The 14369-nt window shown below is 39.6% G+C and overlaps 1 pseudogene; it reads right to left on the reverse strand.

Moving 5' to 3' along the window:
- Positions 1-11087: 11087 nt before the first annotated feature.
- Positions 11088-11206, reverse strand: LOC118601808 (annotated as a pseudogene).
- Between the last annotated feature and the right edge of the window lie 3163 nt (positions 11207-14369).

Consider the following 14369-nt stretch of genomic DNA (forward strand, 5'->3'; position numbering starts at 1 on the left):
ATAATTGCACCAGGGCAACAAGCAAGAACTAGGATCATTCTGGGCAAACCCCAGGATGCGTGGTCACTCTAGCTAAAGACCTTGGACTGCTATTGAACGGTTTTATAGAGGCAAACAGTGTGATCAGATTTACGTTACTGGAATCAGATTATTCTCTCCCCTCATTTCTTCACAAAACAGAGGAAGAGAATAAGGATGGAGGCCCTTTCCAGCTTCAGTATTCTATAAATCTATGTTTGGTAAGTATTTGAAGGGTTAGATAAAATGTAACCTCAAGGAAGTTTTGGGGGTGGATTGCAATTCAACCCAAACCTTGAAGATCCATACCAATATCCTGTGTTTTTAGTTGAAACCCAATAAAAGTGCCCAAGAAAAACACTCCCAAGGAAACTCTACTCATCCACCCATCCAGGAAGGGAAAGGCGATGCCCATGAAAACATTCCATTGAAATTAAAGCTTACTGCCAATCCACCTCTCCCACAAGTCCCAGGCCTCTCTCCCTCCTCCCCTAGACTCCAGTAGCACACAGGTGAGAGGTGATTGGATCTGTAAAAGGATGTGAGCACAACGAGGTTAAGTTAGTGCTGTTGATTCAACTTATAACAACTTATAACAATCCTCTACCTCTTAAAAACCTTCTCTCGCAAAAGAAAACAAAAATCCTAAAAAAAATCTTCGTGGATCCTCATTGACTAGAGAATTGAGCACAACTCTCAGCCTCCATTTCAACACTATCCACAGTATGAAGACAGCCCACTTTCTTCATGAATCCTTTCTTAAAATCTAATTGGAATTTTTACTGAACATACTTTATATTATTCTAAGTGCTAACTCATGTTCTATCTGCTTTTTACTTACCAAAATCCTACCAATAAATTTTGTCTCTTTTATGAAGCTTGTCTTTCCTCTTCTCTCTTCCTTTCTTTTAAGTTACTTAAATACTTATCTTTCAAAATACTTATATACTGTACTTCTACATAAAGTATAATTAATGAGTGCTGGTATCTATCTCTTAACTTTCGTTGTGAAAGAACAAGTAACCAGTGTGGTTTAAAGAAGTTTACATTCTCTTCTGTATATCCCACATGAGGCTAATTCTGTACAGTTTGGAAAGCCCAAGGAACTAGAAGAACCAAAATACTTTTGAAAAAGAACAAAATTGGATACATATACTATCTGACTTATTTCAAGATTATTTGAAAGCTACAGTAATCAACATAGTATGATATTGGTGTAACAATGGGAAAATAGATCAATAAAACAGTATAGAGGCCAGAAATAGACCTCACATATATACTCAAATGATTTTTGACAGAGGTAAAAAAAAAAAAACAAAAAACAGTTTAGTGGAGAAAAGATGATCTATTCAACAAATTGTGCTGGAATGAGTGAATAAACAATGCAACAAAGATAAAAGAACTTTATACCTCACATCATATTCAAAAAATAGTCCAAAATAAACCTTAGACCTAAATATAAAGCCTAAAACTATAAAATTTCTAGAAGACAAATAGGAGAAAATTCTTGTGCCCCAGGGTTAGGCAAAGATTTCTTAGATAACAACACCAGAAGCACAGTACATTACAAAAAATTGGCAAAGTAGATTTCACAAAAATTAAGAATTCCTCTTTAAAAGATTCTATTTTGAGAACACTTTGAAGAAAAGGAGAATAAAGAATTTGGATAAAGTATTTGCAAATCACAGGTTCGATAAGAGAATTGTATTCAGATTATATAAAAGATTTTCAAAACTCAATAATAAACACAAACAAACAAACCAATTACAAAATGGGCAAAAGATTTAAACAGATCCTTCATTCAGAAAGAATGTGAATGGCAAAGAAGCGCATGAAAAGATATATGTTATTAGTATTAGGGAAATGCAAATTAAAATCACAATGAGATATGCATCCATGAAACACACACGAAAATTAGTCTAAAACTAAAAAGACTAACTGTATTAAGTGTTGGCAAGAATGTGCAGTAACCAAAACTCTCAGACACCACTAGTGCGAATGTAAAATGGTGCAACCATTTTGGAAAATAGTTTCTTAAAAAGTTAAGCATTGCTTAACATATGATCCAGTCATTCCACTCCTAGGTATGGTAGGGTGCTAGAGAAGGATCACAAAGAGAAATGAGGAACTTTTGAGGGTGATGGGTATATTTACTATCTTAATTGTGGTGATGGTTTCATGGGTGTACACATATGTCAAAACATCAAATTGTACACTTTAAATATATGCAGTTTATCTTATATCAAATATATCTCAACAAAGCTTAATTTTTTTAAAAAATAGACCTAGCCTGTCATTTAGGAGCTCAGAGCCATTGTCTCACTGAAGAGACACCAGCTGAAAGAGAGAAGGGCTTTTGTTTGTTTGTTTATTTTCTTTTAACATCATCTACTTCGGCATTCTCCATAATTGCTCAACGCCTGGCCTAACAAACTTACAATGTACTGCTGTCCTCACTAAACATCCGTACCTGCTGCTTGAGCATCTGATGGGAGGAGGGGGTAGATATCTAAGTCTAACTTCTTGAGATTTACACAAGTTGCTTCTGAACCACAAGTGGCCCTCTGGGGTAGAAATGAGGGACTGGTCACAGGGCCTTAGAACTGGAAGCAGCCTTGGGGTTTTCTCCTCTACTTTGGGTCCGGAATGGGGAACCCTCACTGTTTACCACACATAAAGCTACATTCCAATGGGAAGAAATCAGAGCAGGACAAGAGGAAGTGAGAGAGCCCTTCCCAAAATTCAGCAAGAGCCCTGTTCTTTCTTTCAATATGGTTCTTTAGGCATCTTCAATTTTGGAGGAAATCAATTGTTTTCAATAGACAAATACATTTCTTTTGGCCTATGATGAGGAAGGGAAGGGAAGAAGGGGAGATGGATAGATTTGAAAAATGAGACTTCAGTGGTCAACGAAGTCTTAAAAAAAAGAAGAAGAAGAAGAAGAAGAAGAAGCATTTCCAACCCAATGGGCTATATGTCTGTTTGGTTGGAGTAGTTTATATGTTAGTTAGCTCTGACTAACTGAGCACATCTCTTAATGTTTCATTGACTTGGCTTTCCCAACTTTGTACATTTAGTATCAAGAGCATGAGTCTGTCTCCCTCCTAATCAGCGACAGGCTCTTAAGAACTTTGCACTCTGAGGAGAAAAAAAAAAAACCTTTGTATAGAAAGACCAAGACTATATCATTTCTATTTCTCCTTGACAGCTTTTCAAGTTTGGTAATTTTGGCAACTTTTCTGAAGGGAATAATCTTTTAAGCTCTCCATCTAATCTGTTCTCAAGCAGGAGTTTAAACTCCCCCATTTGAAGTTTATCAGACAAATCTACAGAGACTTTTTTGGGGAGGATGTTTAGAAAGGACTCTTAGTGTTGCCAAGAAAAGAAAGAAGGAGAAAGATAGGATTTTTGAAGGGTAGTGTCAGAAGCGGTGAGATTTACATATAAAAGGATCCCTTTTTTTTTCTCTCTCTCTTGCTAACAGGTTGCCCAAAGGCCAGTGGTGGGCAAAATAGTTTGCAAGGGGTAAATGGCTTCCTTTTTGGAGAAGATCCCTCATAATCACATGAGCCACTGGAGTTTACCTCTTAGGTTTTTCTTGCTTTCTCTTGTTGCAGTGTTGGAATTCAAGTTTTCTGCTTCCTATAGAGTAACTTTATTTTTCTGGGGGGTCTTCTTAAAAGGTGATATCTTGCTTAGTAACAATGTCATATTAACATGACTATAGCAGTAGTACGTAAGAATAAATTAATCTCCTTTGGGGAGAAGAGAATTCTAGACATGGAATTTATATCTAATAAATTACATGACAGGCGCAGAGCATTTTAGGTATGGCTTCAGTAATCTCAAAGTTATTTTGAAATTGTGTACATGTTCAGGTATTTACAACTCTGAAACTCTCCAGTTGTAGAAATCTACATGTATCTAGCTTATTAAGTTTGGATTCATTATGTGAGAAAAATCCGCGCCCCCCCCCCCCCCAACATAGTCAAACATATCCTAATACATAGTTAGGTCTGGAGAACAACTTCATTTAACAAATCACTTTTGGAGCATTTTTTTCTTTAATTCTAGAAAAACAAACACTTCTGCAGCCAGTCTTGAGAAATGATTTTTCTCTCTGATAAGGATGACTTCATTTTATCCTAGTAAAAGATAAGTTTTCATCATCATAATCAAGCAGCAGAGAAATGTTCCCCAGTGAGCTGCCTGACAAGTTGTATAATTGTAGTTCATTTTAATTAACAAGCTCCATTTTGAATTGTTAATCTCCATTCCTTTCATTTTAGTCAAAACTAGAACTAAATGGATTTCAATCATAAGTTTCCCCTCCTCCTTCAATGAACTATTAATACTTCAAGTGTCTTATATAGGAAAAAAAATTAATTTATCCCATTTGTCATAAAGCTAAAATCTTCCATTGTTATTCATGGTACTATCCTTGTGTAATGAAAAAATTAAATCTAAAAGATACCTTCTAAAGCACGTCTACAGCAAAGTGAGAAGGTGAGAGGGATGGAAGGGAAGAAGGTTGACATTCAGCAGATTTCCACAGAGGTTTCATAAACAGGGAAATCATAGTATTAGGTACAAAGCTCTAGCCTTCAAGTCATGTAACATGTTATCACGAAAAAAAGTTGAGAACCAAATTTTGTTTCGTGGCTGTTTTCGGCACAACACACACATACAGTATTAATTGTCTTTATTTTTTAGAATAGTTTTAAGTTTATGTTTTTTTTTTTTTAAAGAAGAAAACCATGGTCTCAACATATTGCTAAGAAAGACTTCCAAGAACAAAGTGTAGTCGTAAGATTATTGAGAATTAAGCAAAATCCTAGAACAGGCTTTGTTTGTCCAAGTTACTTCACCCACCACTGGGTGGTGGTATGATTGAAACCTTCATTCTCAGGTAAACGGTCCTCAAATCTCCCCCATTCTCCCAGGTCACTGATGTCACCATCTGGGAAGTGTGTGTGTGTGTGTGTGTGTGTGTGTGTGTGTGTGTGTGTGTATGTGCGCGCGCGCGTGTGTGTGTGTGTCTTTTGAGTCAATAGAATTCTGGCCTGTTTGAATGTGATCAGCAGCCATCATGACAGAGGGTATTGTTCTGTCCTTTTCAATCAACAGTTTTCCATCTAGAGGACACAGAGGTGGCTTAAGAAAAGGTCACCACGGGGCATGTGGCCTGCATTATGGTCCTGGGTTTGTTTTATGACACCAGAAGATATGCATAGTCAGCCCAAAAGAATGAAATGAAAGTCTTTCAATTAAATTTTAATCATGCACATGTGTCCACTCCACTGCCTGAATGAAAATCAAAAAACTGACAGTCGCCTGGTGTAAAGAGTCTCAACCCTTTGTCAGCTAGAACCCCTCTGAGCTACAAATTTTGAAAGATGTATGCTTACCAATGTGCTGCTTATATTAAATAATAATTCAATTTCTTATTTTTTATTAATCGAAGTTACTAACCTTTAACCGTGGGCTTACTATGGACCAACCAAACAACTCTGTGAGGCCGATGTTATTATTGTCCTTATTTTACAGATGAGGAGAACACTGAGGTTCAGAGAGATCAAGTAGCTCCATCCATGTCATTCAGCACAGGCTGACCCCAGATCTGTGTGCTGTCAAAGTCCAGGTGATTCATCACGATTCTCTTCGGGGAAGCAGAGCTTCTAGTTTGCATGAGGTAGTCCCTGGTGTAAACACACAGCCAAAACCAAAGACAGGGGGTGTCTTGATGAGACTGCAACCCATATCCAGGCAAATGCAGAATTCCCGCCAAGCTCTTTGAAATACTGAAAATTGTTCACAGACCTCCTCTTCTCTTCCACATCATTAACACCTTTAAGAATTCCGAGAAGTCAGTGAGCTCAGAGATAGAGAATCATTTGCTAAGTCCTGTCCCCTCGGGTCAGAAGCAGCTCGATTATCAGCAAGACTCTGAGGGAGATATATGTGCAAGGACACAGAAAGGTTCACAGCCTTCCTCCATTGTTGGGGAACCCTGGGAAAGCAGAAATAGTATAGAGGCATAGGCAAGACATTATTCTATAATTTTCCTTATTTTTTTTCCTTCGCAAAGTTGCTTTCCCTGAAATTCTGTTCCCAAGAAGTAAAGACTTCAGCCTCCACTGACAAATATCAGAGAAATCTATTAATATATATAATTATATATATGTATATATATACATATATATGTATAATTATATATATACATATATATGTGTATGTGTGTGTGTGTGTGTGTATGAACAATTCCTTCAGTTGTATGATATTACTAGCGTGTGACCTGATGTCCCTAAGATTTCAGAGATACCACATGTTGATTGCTTTGGGCCATTTTGAAACAATCTAGGATCTAAACCTACCGGGCCAACAAACACAAAGAGAGAGCTGGGCCATCAATCATTAGCAGACATCCTGAAGTGTGTTTTCCCACACTTCAGAGGTGGGGGTGGGGGTGGCAGTAGAAGAATGTGAACATTTAGATAGATCTTACTGGGACCTAAAGAATGAATTAGCATCAAAAGATCTTTGAGACAAGCAGAGTAGATGTTGAAAATAGTATTTGAGGAACACCATGAACCCAGGGTCTCTTTCAGGCGAACCAACCTAAGAGCTCACATTTCTGTTGACTGTGAGCTGCTGGGGGCCGGGCCTGAGGTTATTCATCTCGGTGTCCCCACAGTGCCTAATATACAACTTGGCACACTGGTGTATTAAGGAAATACTGGTTTTATTACTAAAAATAAAGCCCAGAACCTCCAGGGTTGGCACTAAGAAAAGATTGGCTATGGGGCCGGATAAGGGGTTGAGAAAGGCAGCTCCAGAGACCCTCATCCCATCTCTAGGATTTACCTTCTTCTTGGAGTGATCTTAGGTCCACCACTCCCACCCCCATGGCGGTCGCAGGAAAGGGCTATGCTTCCTCTAACATGCTGGCCCCACTAATCTTTCCAGGTGAGGTCTAGAGCCTGCCGAGGGGAGGAAGGAGCATTAAAGAAAAAAAAAAAACAAAAAAACAAAAAACAAAAAACAAAACAAACAAACAAACAAAAACAAGTCCACTGAGCAAATAGGAAACTACAAGGAGGAGGTAACTGGCAGATGCCTTAAAACACAGCAGTCCCTCTCCAGTCGCACTTTAATATGATGCCATTCATATCACCTTTCACAGAAGTAGTGCAACAAAACAAATTAGAGAAGTTTATCAGATGCAGAGGCTGATATGACAGCAACTGTCGTCTGTATTCTCCAATTCCAAAATTTTGTGCTAGTGAAAACAAACAACCTCTCATTGAGTTTATAAGAAAGTTCACAAATTCGAACAAATGAAATACATTTATGCCAGCTAAACACTGCTTTTATTGGTTTTATATATTGGGTTCTAGATTAGATTTCAGTTTTTAAAAAAGACTTCTGTGTCTTGGTAAGTTCGAAAGCCCCTCCCTAGACCATAAAAGAGTGGTTGAGCCTTTTTGACCTATTCCCCAGGACCCACATTTGTATTTTCTGCTCCCAAGGACACTGAGATCTAGCTACCTACCTACCTACAGACTTGTCCTGATTCTTGTAAAGCCAAATAGGAAAACCAGGTCTCAAGGTTATTTCACCAGGAGACACTAGAGCTGAGGCTGTTGTGGGGGAGAAGAGTGAAGGGGGATACGCTCATAATTAAAGCCCTTTGCTGACTCCCCACTTTTCTCCATTATGGTAGCTTTCTTGGGTCTCGGGAACCATTTTCCCCTCTTAAAGCTATAGGATGCTATGGACTGGCCCACCGTGCCCCAGCATAACCTGAGGCAGGGGCCATCGTCAGAAATGCTTTAAGGAGTAATTCCCTTACACACAACAGCCCAACAACAACTGAAATTATTGCCCAACATCCTTGCACTTCAGGGACAACGGGCCCTTTGAAGTGACCTAGACCAACTCCACATTTCCACAGAAAGAAACGGATGCCCAGAGAAGGAAGTAACTTACCCAGGTCAGACCATCCATGATCCCTTGACTCTGTGTCCCCTCCCCCACCTCCCGCAATGCCCCATCTCCTCACTTGCCACAATGATCAGCTGTCACGTGAGTTATCCTTCATTTTGAAAGATGTTAGTAGTGATTTACATTTTTAAATGTGGCTAATGGTAGAAATAAAATGATAATGAGAAAGCAACACATGCTTTCAAAGTGACTGTTCACCAGAGCGAACATTAAGCCTGATTTGATCATGCCCATTAGGGAGTTCAGCTGAAAATTACAGAGATGTTTCCTGGGAATTTGTCTGATAAATGTGACAGGGTCAGCTGCCAGGGATAAAGAACCATCACCAAAATGTCCAACTAGACAAAAATTTATCAATTACAGGTATGAGAGGCTTTGAAATGCTACATATAAATCAAATTATTTCTAAACTAAAGGAGTTATTTTTTAAAATTCTTTTTTATAGTATAAGTGTTTTAATCTCTATTTCATAAGTAAAAAGGTGTTTTAGGAGGGTGGATTTTGTTTATTAATTTTTTTCAGGTTTTAAAAAGTGAGATACTCCCTATATGGAGAGTTTTAAGTCTAGAAGGTACCTTAGAGATTGGTCAGATCCTTCATTTTCCAAATGAAGCAGTTGTGGTCCAGCGAGGAGAAGACTGTCCTAGGGTCACACAGCAACCAGCATTAGAGCAAGGACTATGAAAATGCCTCCAGATCCAGGCCAAGGAGTTATTTGATTAACAGCCGGCGCGACTCTCTGGGTCGTGAGTTACAGGAACAAGATTAAAGTACTCAAATTGTAAAAAAAAAAAAAAAAAATGCAGTCTACTTCTCTATTAGTCATTGTTTCACTTCTAAAAAATATAATCTTTTTACTTATTCTGTTTCAAAAAAATTTTAAAGTAGTGTGCAATAAGACACATTCAAGCCAGAAAGAGAGAGAGAAAAAGAGAGGGAAGGAAAGAAGGGAGGGAGAGAGGGAGAGAGGAAGGGAGGGAGAAAGGGGGGGAGGGAGAGAAGGCAAGTGGAAAGGGAAGAAAGGGAAGGGCATGGGGAGGGGAGAGAGAAAGAGGAAGGAAGGAAGGAAGGAAGGAAGGAAGGAAGGAAGGAAGGAAGGAAGGAAGGAAGGAAGGAAGGAAGGAAGGAAGGAGAGAGAGAGAAAGAAAACAAATAAGAATGTGTGTCTGATGCCTGCACATATGCGTGAATGCTCTGTCAAGGGGAGGGGTGGTCAAAGAATAAATTTTGGGATGTGTATGAAATCTAAACCTCGAATAAGAATGGTTACTAAAATTGATTTAGATCTGAGTTTCCTGGTAATAAAGTTTTCATTTGCCTATTTATTAAAAAAAAAAAAAAAACCCTTCAATAGAAGTATAACTAGAAAGTCTCCCTTTCTCTCCTCTAATCCCATCACCTCTTCCTACATACCAGCCTGAGAAACACAGAGCAGAACTGCAGCACTTTGGAGCTAAAAGGCTCCTTATATACCACCAAGTCTAACCCTCCAGTTAGACGACTGGAACCCAAGAGAGAGAGAGAGGTAATTTGCCACAGTAACAGCAGAGTCCATGAAAGGGGGAGGGCCAGAAAAACACTTGACACCTCATGTCTGAGTTTCAGAGATGTTAATGATTAAAAAAAATCTCTTAACTTATTTTTATAAATATCTCCATCCCATAGCAACAGAGAGTATCCCTGATTCCCTTTATCTACCTGCCCAAGAAGCTTGAGCTCGTTGGCCACAAAACTTTTTCTTCCCATGGTATTTTATTAGGTACAATATTTTTTCATGCCTGGTATGTCCCATGGAACCTTGGCTTATCCCTGTGAGGTAAGTGGACAGAAATTAAGCCTCAGAGAGTCAGCCTCAGCCGCGGTCACACAGTCAAGCAGTGCTGCTAGTGAATCAGCTCCTGACTGTGAATCAGGCTGCTGAAGGCAAGTCCACTCTTTCCTCTCCATGCTGTGGCCTCCCTGAAAGAGTACAGACAGTGACAGATGAACCAACACACCCCATCACCCACTGGTAAAACCCTGCAAGGACACTGTGATAGCTAGCTGGGGCGCCAGCTTCATGGTTAAAGTATCATCTCTTATAGGTGTTAAATATCTAACACAAGGGGATTTAAATGAAATCATTGTTTTAAAAAAAAATTTTGGTCAAAGGGACAAATTTAAGGGCTTCATGTTTGAAGTTTTGCAGAACACTAATGGGCACCTCAGCAGATAACCTACAAACTTCCTGGTCACCCAGGGGCTTCTGGGCCTCAGGTTAACAATGTTCATGATTCAGGAGAATTAAAAGAAACCTCAAAATGAGATTCATGGGGTCCGGATGAGTCAAGAATTGGGGGAGACTTAAGGAAAATTAAAGCAATTATCAAGCATTGGAGAAAAAGAGATTGCCTCTGCAGTCAGAATCCCACCTCTGGGCCTGAGGTTTCAAGTTTAAAATAATAATAATAACCTGGCAACTTGATTTCATTTAGTATGAAAAACCAGTGTCTACAGGCGGCTGCTGGCTGGACATTCATCCTGCTGGGGCATCCATGGACCCTTCGGCAGAGATATGGGATAACTCAGAGCAGAGAGCCCAGCTGAGGCGTCCCTCCCTGCCTTTGAATTTGCAATGCTGGTGGTTAGAAAAAGTGTCTCCATCTTGTAAACACAGCAAATTTGATCTGGAAGTCATTGAAAAAACATAAACACAGATCCTCATGTGGTCCTCTTTACACTGTTCCAGCCCCAGTGAAAAACCAGCCCAGTTACAGAAGAATTGTTTTGTTTTGTTTTGTTTTTCAAATGTGCTTTTCTGTTTAAAATAAAATTCTCAAGAAGTACACATTAACATGAAGACCCAAGTCCTGACAGAGACCATAAGTGCAAAGGCAAGTGTTGCTTAAGCAGGTAACAGACAGAATGTCACACTTATTTGGGTTGTCTTCTGTAGCTGCAGAAACTGCTTTCCTGAAAAGTCAATTTTTTATTTTTTTTAACTTTTTTAGGCAAGGCAACCCTTGGTTGATCTCACAGATTGTAAGGACTTTGTCAGTTTACAATCCCTTATTTTTTATTTTTTACACCTATGGCACCTGGTCTTCCTAGGTGGTCTCCCATTCAAGTATTAACCAGGTCTAACTCTGCTTAGCTTCCGAGATCAGACAGGATCAGGCTTGTTCAGGGAGGCATGGCCATAGACAAAAGGTCAATTATTTTTGAAGTGAAAATTAACAGTTCTAACACTATACCTTTACAGCTTCTAAACTATATCTTTAGTTAAGAATATGATTTCGTGACTATTTTGTGTTTTCAAAATTCATTCCAAATCTGCAGTAATATGGACCAAGAATTTAGTCTAGTTGCCTACATTTAACCAATAAATAAATGAGGGCACAGATGGGGGAAGTGATTGACTTAAGGTCACCGACATATTAGTGTCAGCGGCAAAAATGGGGCAGTGATTTCCTGGTTTCTACTGTTTCCTTCAGGACCTGTCTCTTCCAGGTGTTACTATTTACCTCACATTTTTGTCCAAGGGCATTTATTAGATATTGTGTTTTATACGGGTAATGGGTTTTATTCCACCAATCCACCAATGTAAGCATGAAAGAAATGTCACGTGATGTTTCTAAAAATAAATGACTTCTGGTTAGGAGAGTCCAGTTCATAGGGTTGGTGGAGAAATTCACCCCATCAGTCATAGGTGAATGGGGCTCACCCATGGTAGCTGGTAGCTGCAGTGACAGTATGATTTCTAGATCATAATGAAGGGTCCAAGGTATGGAAGGGGCACGTCTGTAAGGGCCTCTGGTTATTCATGTCCTCACAGCCCAAGGTCCCTCCCTATAGGCTGGCACCTCACCTGCTCTTGCAGGAGATGGCAGTCCCTGGGCCTGCTAAGTCACTACCTCCACACTGGGAAGGTGTGAGAGGAAAGGAAGTAAGGGCCGGAAACCTCAAACCACTTCTCTTTTAGGTCTGGGGAACCTCTCTAGCCCACTTTCCCATCCCCTCACTTTCTCTCACTTTCTGCTTCCTAGCCTCCTGCTGCCTCCTTCCGAACCACTTAGCACAATCTGCCCTAAGGCCAGGCCAGAAAGGGAGAGTGACAAATTTTGAGGAACTATTGCTTTCAATTTTAGGTCTAAAAAAATCCTCAAACAAGGAAACCCAAAGGCCTATCTACCTAGAATAAGAGAGCGAAAAATACAGTAAGAACAAATTCCAAATGGGACCTCAATAAATCATCCTGCCATTGCTATATGCCACCTTTGCCATGCAGAATTCAGATCATGTCATAATGAAAACAAGAATGTACTTGTATAGCACCTGACAGTCTGCATGGCACTTCTATACTCACCAGCTCTATACACCTTCCAGCACTGCAAGCTACTTGTCACCCCATTTACAGAGGAGGAGACCAAGGCTTAGTGAAGGGATAGACATTTGTACTTCCTCTTTCCTAGTCCTGAGAAGAGGGTAGCAAGCCATGTGTATCAAATATCTTCTGAACTTGGCTGAACTCTAAGTAAACCAACACTTGCCAGTATTGCTCCATGATACATTTTCTCCTTCACTTCTAAACGGCCCAATGAACTTAGGTGACACAACCAAATGTAACTTTCAGGAGTCTTCTGGGGTGAGCTCCATTGTTTTTGTTCACTCAACTTCAAGGTTAAAAAAAAAAAAGAAGAAGACCACAGGTCATAAACAATCTCAGCATTGGAAGGTTTTGGAAAGAAATTCAATGAATGATGAAAAGAATTGTTTAAATTCCTGAGGGTTATTTGGTTGAGGTCCTTGTGCCCTGGTATCAAGACCGTGTCCTCAATCTCTGTCTCCACGCCCTATCCTGAACCCCACCTAAACAAGGCTGTGGCATTGGTGGCTGTCAGCTTCTTCTTCCTGGAGCTTCCTCAGTTGCTGTTACTATCTGAATGTTTGTATCCACCCCACCCCAAATTCATATGTTAAAACCCTAACCCCCAATGAGATTACATTAAGAGGTGGGGGAGTCTTTGGGAGGTAGTTAGATCATGAGGGTAGCGCCACCATGCTGGGATTAGTGCCCTTATATAAAGGACCATGACCTAGATTTGCCTCAGGAAGGGTGGTACATTCCTTTCAGCAAAGGATGAAAATAGCCATCTAGAAATCAGAGTGTTTTGCACAAGCTTTATCTGGAAAAGACAATGTAAAAAAATAGCCAAGACAGTTTTGAAAAAGAATAATGAAGAGAAGCTTATCTCGGTAAACAGCACAACTTACTATACAAGTAGGCCATTTGAACAGTATTCCTGTATTGGTGCAACAAGAGATAAATAGAACAATGTATTCCATGATAGCTGATGAACCCTTTCTGTGTCAATCAAAATCAAAGTATACATATCTTTGAGCCCAGCAATTCCACTTCTAGTTATCTTCTCTATAAATATAGAGCAAATGTTTATATTCATAAGTGTACAAATATATACCTGGAAATTCTGAAAGGATATACCCCAATTGTTGAGTGAGATGTCATCTATAAGTAAAGTAGGGAGAATAAGATTGTGGTTGGGGTAGGGGTAAAGGAAGGATGGGGCTTTCGCTCTTAGCTCTAAATTTACATTTTGTTCAAACTTTTTTAGATTAAAAGTAATTTATATATTGTGTAAATTTTTTGAAAAATTAAACAAAAAGCAATATTACTTGGGTAGGCCATGCTGTCTTCTGATGAAAGTCTCGACTCTAGCATCCCTACAGGATGTAACCTTGACCAACTCTCTTTTGCCTCAATCTGCAATATGGCTCAGCATAGCACTGAATGTAGGATGACCAATGGCTATAAAATTATGATGCTTAAAAGAAAAGTCAGTGGGAGAAGAAGTTGGTTTGGGGTAGAAGCTGAAGGTGTTACTTTAGTTCTTACAGGTATGTTCAGACCCCTCAGACTGCAGTTGAGGTCCATCTAGGGTAGGAATAAAAAACGATCTCTGAGATTAAGTGGTAAGAGAGGGAGATGAGAATTTTGGCTTAGTATAGAGACTATCCAATTCAATCTCTTCTCAAAATGAACTGTAACCTTTACTTAGCTTCCCCACATCAAATAGAATGTGGCAAGGAGGATGTCCAGGAAAAAACCCTTTGCTTAAACAGTTCAATTGCGGAATACACCATCCCAGACCTTGACTCAGGTGCCCAAACCAGAGTGATGATAATCATAATTATACTCCTGTGTTCATTCATTCACCAATTTATTCTTCTCCCTCTGCCCCTCCTCCTCCTCTTTCTTCTGCGTGTCAGCTTTAGGGTAAGAAATGATGATGATGATGATGATGAGGAGGAGGAGGAGGAGGAGGAGGAGGAGGAGGAGGAGGAAGAGG

This window comes from Rousettus aegyptiacus, unplaced genomic scaffold (genome assembly GCF_014176215.1).
Source record: "Rousettus aegyptiacus isolate mRouAeg1 unplaced genomic scaffold, mRouAeg1.p scaffold_m13_p_4, whole genome shotgun sequence".
NCBI classification, from domain to species: Eukaryota; Metazoa; Chordata; class Mammalia; order Chiroptera; family Pteropodidae; genus Rousettus; species Rousettus aegyptiacus.